This window comes from Enhydra lutris, unplaced genomic scaffold (assembly GCF_002288905.1).
Source record: "Enhydra lutris kenyoni isolate GAN:26980312 unplaced genomic scaffold, ASM228890v2 scaffoldscaffold26, whole genome shotgun sequence".
Taxonomy (NCBI): domain Eukaryota; kingdom Metazoa; phylum Chordata; class Mammalia; order Carnivora; family Mustelidae; genus Enhydra; species Enhydra lutris.
In genome coordinates this window covers 17,118,885-17,125,715 of record NW_019154110.1, presented here as the reverse complement: position 1 = coordinate 17,125,715, position 6,831 = coordinate 17,118,885, and positions in this window count along the sequence as shown.

Here is a 6,831-nt window from a genome sequence, read left to right as displayed (position 1 = left end):
GGCTCCTCCGCCCCCGGGCTCCCGCGCCCCGCCCCGGAGCCCGGCTCCACCCCTGCCAGCTCCGCCCGCCTGCGTGCGCCCGCGGCCGCCAGCGCGTCACCGAGCCAGGCGGCCAATCAGCACCCCGAGCGGCGCGGCGGCAACGCTGCCATTCATCCCGCAGAGCCCCAGCGAAGGGGGCGGAGCCTTGTGTCAGGTGGGGCGGGGCTAGGAGAGAGGAGAGGGCTGGGAAGGCGGTGCACTCTTTGAAGGGGTGGAATTGGACGATGGAACCTGAAGAGGCAGAGGCCCGAGCCAGAGAAATTGCAAAGGAGGAGGTAGGCCAAGACTCTTAAAAGCAGTTGTGAACACGACAGCAGCAAACAAGGGCTCCGGTCTGCGTTCTAGCCCCCGCCGTGTGGCATTCCTTCATTCTTCACCATTCATTTATTCATAGCCCCGTTCACTTATTCCTTCACCATTTTGAGGGCCCGCTCCTCTAGGTTATTGTCCGAGGCTTCAGGGTGGTTTTTAAAACGTTTCCTTGTCTGCCATAAGAAAAGTTTGGTATCACTAAGAAAACTCCGAGATCCAGTGAGAACCACAAATGGGGGTGTCCTCCACTGGGATCTGTTTATTGCTGTCCCCTCCGGTTTTTTTGGTTTTTTTTGTTTTTTGTTTTTTTTTAATCTAAGCACCTTCCAAATAAACCAAACAGTTGAAGTGAATCAGGGTCCTGTCGCTAAACTTAAACCCTGAGGGCTTGCCGCAAGAGACATCCAAAGGAGAGTGAATGACAGGCGGCTTCTTGATCCTCTCTCCCTATCACTCCTGGAATTTAGGTGTGCTCCCCTCCAGGTAGCCAGTCCACACCCAGCCTCCCACATCTCAAACTGGTGACTCTAAGGGGCTATTAGGCCAGCGTGTTGGGAGTGTTCACTCTGCGTGCAGTGAAGCATTGAAAAGCTGGAAATTCTTTCACCCAGAATTCTAGTTCCTTTTCCTTGAACATCTTCCAACTGGGAGGTGGTTTCCCTGGTTATTTCATTAATTTCCTCAGGAACTCCAGGAGATAGACATTATCTTACTCATTTCACAGATAAGGAAGCTGAGAAGTTTAAAAATTTGCCAAAGGCAAATCTAGGATTTGTACCCAGCTTTGTCTAACATTAAAATCTCCGATCATTTTGGTACACCACACTGCCTCTCCCTAGGATTTTAGAAGATTTTATTAACTTATTTTTGTGAGAGAGAGAAAGAGAGAGAGAGAGCAAGGGTTGGGGGGAGGTGCAGAGGGGCACAGGGAAAGGCTGACTCCCTGCTGAGCGGGATGTGGGGCTGGATCCCAGCACCCTGGGATCAGGACAGCAGCCAAAAGCAGGCACTTAACAAACTGAGCCACCCAGATGTCCTCTCCTAGGATTTTTAAGTAGTATGTCTCTTTAAAACAAAAGCAAAAACTTTTTTTCTACATCAAGTAAGAAATAAGAGCATGGGTTGAAAGTTTACTAATCTGTTCTATCTGGCCCCTGGGCAGATAAATGGGTGACAGTGGGAAATAACTAATAAAAATAGATTAAAAATAATAATATGAAATAGCATAAGAAGGCTTAAAAAAACAACAAATCAATGGGTGCCAGATCACATTCTATAAACAATTCAGGAATATACAGAGAAAAGAGGCTTTCAGAATGTTGTAAGGCTAATTAGGGGAAAAGGTGCAGAAGAGAAGGAAGTCTGGAGGTAGATTTTGAAACAGATGATGGATATGACTTGGCGCAGCCTTTTATAAGAGGAGAACGTCTTGAACAAAGATGTGAAGTGGTTAGTATGGGGAAATTTGTGGGAGGCCACCTGGATTTAGAAACACCAATGTGAATAATATTTACCCAAGAGAAGAAAATGAGCAAGATAAAAATCAGATTAAATTGATAGAATAAAATCCTTCACCTCCAGTGTCTCTTCCACAGAAATGCAAGAACATTAACTGAAAGTGGCTTGTTTAAGCAATATGATCACAAATTTAAATCAGCCTTGTTGTTGGTAAAACTCATCCCTCAAAGTAAAAGCAATCTTCAAAAGATAAAAATAATTTCCAAGACAGAGCACCTGGGTGGCTTAGTCGGTTAAGTTTCTGCCTTCTGGTTAGGTCATGATCTCAGGGTCCTGGGGTCCAGCCCCACATGGGGCTCTCTGCTCAGCAGGGAGTCTGCTTCTCCCTCCTGTGCTCTTGTGCTCTCTCTCTCTCAAATAAATAAATAAAATCTTTAAAAAAATAAATCACAAGAAACAGTTTTGAGTTAATTATGTAAACACCTGCTACTTTTTTTTTTCTTTTTTAGTAAGATCTCCATTTAGATCTGTTTCTGAGGACAAATCCCAAATATGTTTGCAGAAAAGAGGTACTGGATTCAACTTAGAGATTAGTGTTATGGGAGGGGAAGAAAATGAAGATTTTTCTGCATTAGCAGGATGCGACATTCTTTTTTTTTTTTTTTTAAATATTTTATTTATTTATTTGACAGAGAGAGATCACAAGAAGACAGAGAGGCAGGCAGAGAGAGAGAGAGAGGGAAGCAGGCTCCCCGCTGAGCAGAGAGCCCGATGTGGGACTCGATCCCAGGACCCTGAGATCACGACCCGAGCCAAAGGCAGCGGCCTAACCCACTGAGCCACCCAGGCGCCCCAGGATGCGACATTCTTGTTGAACTCAGAGACGTAGTTCTTTTTGCAAAATGGTGGGCCCACATTTACATGGGCACAGACTGTGCCTAGATGAAAGGATTTGTGATGGACCAGGCGCCAGTTACAGAGGAATCTCTTGGGAGAACACCTGCTCTGCTTCCTGAGGGATACCGAGTTTCTGGGCAGGATGCTGACCATACCAGGAAGCACCTGGAACCCAGTGCTCTGGCTGCCATTGCCCAGCCAGAAAGTAACAACTCTGCTCAAGACAGTGATTTCAGCAGATGCTCAGGAAGGTTGCAGAACTTTTGATTGCAAGTCTTATTTTGTGACTGGCTTCCAATCTGTCTCTTTACCAATATGACAAAGTAGAGCAATTATTAAAATGTCAGTGCTCCCAGACATTGCCAAAGAGAGGAATACTGTCTTTTTCCTACTTGGTCTTTTGCCCACATTCCCTGATGCCATGGTCTGAATATTTGTGGACCCCCTCCACCCTCAAATTGATCTTTTTGAAATCCTAATGCTCCATGTGATGAAATAAGGAGATGGGGGCCTCTGGGAGGTGATTAGGTTAATCAACACCCTCATGAATGAGATTAATGTCCTCTTAAAAAAGGCCTGAGGGAGTTCCCTGGCCCCATCCACCATGTGAAGACATAGGGAGAAGTCAACGGTCTGCAACCTGGAAGAGAGTTCTCACCAGAACTCAAACATGCTGGCAGTTCTGACCTTGGACTTCCAGCCTCCAGAACTGGAGGGGAAAAAAGTTTTCTGTTGTGTATAAGCCACCCAGTCTGTGATATTTGGTAGCAAATACAAAAGTCACCTGACCTTTGAGGAATACCTGTCCCTTTCATGCCCAGCTCCTGGAATTCCTTGATGAAAATAATTGAAGAAAACAAAGGGAAGAAGGAGAGATCCAGGAGAAAGAAAGGATTTAGGTAGACAGGCTATATTGATTTATATGATGAAGCTGAGTGAGGAGAAAACATTTCCTAATCTTCAGAGTATCGGTAAAGGTATTTTGTGAGGTGGGGAGGGGTTTAGCAAAATGAGAAGGTTCAGAGAATTGTGGGATATGAGAAGAACAGGAAAGGGATTGTGAGAAGTTTTGCTAAACTTATGCTAAACTTTTGCTAAAAGTATGAGTTGGATACTCTGATATTTTCCAACAAGTAAAGTTTAGAATCCTCCCCCAATTTTCAAAAAAATTATTCTCAGCTGTTCAGTTGTATTTATTTGAAAGTGATTTCTTTTAGAGACTGGACCACATGGAAGGTGGGTTTACAATGGTTCCAGAGTCAACTTTCTGAGTGCCTAATGTGCCTAGAACTATTCCAGGTACTGGCTCATTTTACCCTTAAGACCATCCTGTTAGGGAGATAATGCCATATCTATTTTAAAAAGCAGCAAAAGCCTAAAGAGGCTTTGTGAGTTACTTAATTTTGTAAGTGTACGTGAAAAAGTCACTATTTGAGCCCAGTTTTTCTGACCCCCACCACGGTTCCTTTTCCCTCCGTACCCCATCATGGTATTCTATTTGTTCTTGACAAATAGAAAATGCTGATGGAGATGAAACATGACTTCTTTCGAAGAGGAAAAGCAGAGTATGCTGGTGTGAACACCCGTGAACGTTTCTAAACTTGCAGACACTGAAAGACGATGCTCTGAAACTTCACCTGCTACGGGAGTGTGTCCAGACCTAGTGTCATTAATTTATTTGTAAACCAAAAGCAACTGGACCTCCTTGGACAAGCCCTTGCATCTGCTGTATCAATTTCTTCTACTTGGAAGAAACACAGACCTGAATGATTCCCTAAAAGCACAGACAAGTAATGGCAACTGTTACTAAAGTTTTTGTGTATCACTCTTTTTTTTTTAAATATTTTATTTATTCACTTTAGATGGAGAGAGAGTGAGAGAGAGAGCATAAAGTGGGAGACAGAGGGAGAGGGAGATGCAGGATCCCCACCGAGCACGGAGCCTGGCTTGGGGCTCAATCCCAGGACCCCGGGATCATGACTGAGCCACCAAGGTGCCCTACATTGTTTCTCCAGTGCCCTACATCCCATGGGAGCTGCCATTTTTTTTTCTCCCAAACATCGCCATTTTCCCATCCAACATATTTTTTTTTCTACACCAGTGGGGGAAAAACCACCCCCAGAAGGTCTGTCTGTACATATTCTCATGCAAGGAAATTAGGTCTTTCTCTTTTGGCTTCTGTCATTAGCAACTCCAACAGTCACTCCATGGAAGCAAAACGAAGGGTCTTCATGGAGAGCTATCCTCTTTAAAAGACACAGAAAGGGAAAGATTTGAAAATAACAAATAAATTATTATGCTCGTTTATCACACATTTATTGAAAGTCTAGTGTAGCGAGGTGCCGATACAAAGTTGTATGAGATGCCCTAGCCTCAAAGAACCTCCAGGTAGTGGGAAAGAAAAATAATTGATCTTAAATCACTATTCACTGTGTTAAGTGCTATGATGGAGTATTGTTGATGATTTAGGGCACATAATAAAAATCTCTAATAATATTGAAGCTGGGTGGGGGGGTTAAGAGGAGATGACACTAGGACTTCGTACCCAATGATCAGATGAGAGGGGGTAAGTAAGCTAAGCAATAAAGATACTGATATTCAAAGGAGAGAGCACTGCCAATGCAAAAGCAGTCCATGTGGGAAGACCTGCATTTCCAGATGGTGCAAGTGAAAGGCATTTGTGGGGAAGTATAGACAGGAGTGGAGGGGTAAACAGTGTTGGGATTGAATAAAGTGCTGCTGTGCTAAGCCAAGGAGATTAGGAGTCCATACTGCAAGCAGTAGAGAACCACTGAAAAACTTCAAACATCCAAACGAGGTGATCAGTTTTGTATTTAGGAAGATCTTGTGATAACATTTGTTTGGAGGGGTATGGATGAGAATGTTGGTTGTCTCTATCAGTTCCATGCAGTCGAACTTGCGATGATGGTAAAAGCGTTCCTTATCTGTGCTGTCCAATACCATAAGAGCTAGCCACGTAGGCTGTTTTGAGCCCTTGAAATGTAGCGAGTGCATTGAGGAACTACATTTTTACTCTCATTTCATGTTAATTTATTTAAATTTAAGTAAGTGTCTATGGTGTTGGACAGTGCCACTCTACAGCCTTCTCCTCTCTTTCTTTTTAAGATTCTGTTACTTATTTTAGAAAGTTTTTTATTGCAATAGAGTTGGCACACAATGTTGCATTAGTTTCAGGTGTAAGACATGGTGATTCAGCAACTCTGTATGTTAGCTATGCTCTCCACAAGTCTAGCTGCTACGGTCTGATTATCCTTCTCCTCTTTAGCTGTGCTCACAGAAACCCCAATTTATAAGCTGGGCACATGGCTGCCCAGAGTAAAGCCTGCATTTTCTAGCTTGCCTCATAGCAAAGTGTGGGTCATATGACTAAGTTCCAGGCAATGGGATGTGAGCTGAAAGTACAATTTTCTGGGTTACACATTTAAAGGTACACTGTACCACCCCTTTACCAATTTCCGTGTCTCCACAGGGTGAAGTGTAGATATGAAAGAGGCATTTGGATTATGTGGCATAGCAGAGCAGTAAGATAGGAGCCTGGGCCCCGATGGCACTGGTCCAGAGCTGCCATGCCAGTCAGAATTTTAAGTGTGAGAGGGATGAATTTCCATCTCATTTATACCACTCTAATTTTGCATTTCTGTCATATATAAGTTATCCCGGCAGACCCTGAGTAAAGCTGGAAGTGGAGTGACCAGTTAAAACAGGATGAGAATAATCCAGGCAAGAAGCATTGAAGGACAGAATGGAGGCCATACCAGTGGGGGTGGAGAAAAAGGAACACATCTGAGAAGGACGGAAGGATTCTTTGTAGAATGCAGAACTCTGAAAACTCAGAGAGGAGTACAGTTTCATCCATGACTGCTTCTGTGAACATTACATTAAACTCACAATTCAATACTATTTAAAAATAGAAATCTAGGGGCACCTGGGTGGCTCAGTGGTTAAAGCCTCTGCCTTCGGCTCAGGTCATGATCCCAGGGTCCTGGGATCAAGTCCCGCATCGGGCTCTCTGCTCAGCTGGGAGCCTGCCTCCTCCTCCTCTCCCTCTCTGCCTGCCTCTCTGCCTACTTGTGATCTGTCAAATAAATTTTTAAAAAATCT